The following is a 288-nucleotide window of genomic DNA, read 5'->3' on the forward strand; positions in this document are numbered from 1 at the left end:
CGGGCCGACCAAAGCCTTGTGAGTGGATATGGTAGACAGAAACTGAAAAAAGCCCGTCGTATATATGTATATATATATATATATATATATATTGTTGTTATTTTCATTGAAATCAGAGGTATTTGAAATTTGACAGGGGTTGTTTCCCCTACCCCCTTTAAGCATCCTAATTGCAATGGAAAGTAAATTTTATGTAGCTTATCGTCCTGTAAAATTTTACATGAGAACACTTACTTTGTTTTTATGTATCTTCTATTCCTTTTTGTCCTATAGATGTACAGGCACACA

This window comes from Octopus bimaculoides, chromosome 1, assembly GCF_001194135.2.
Source record: "Octopus bimaculoides isolate UCB-OBI-ISO-001 chromosome 1, ASM119413v2, whole genome shotgun sequence".
NCBI classification, from domain to species: domain Eukaryota; kingdom Metazoa; phylum Mollusca; class Cephalopoda; order Octopoda; family Octopodidae; genus Octopus; species Octopus bimaculoides.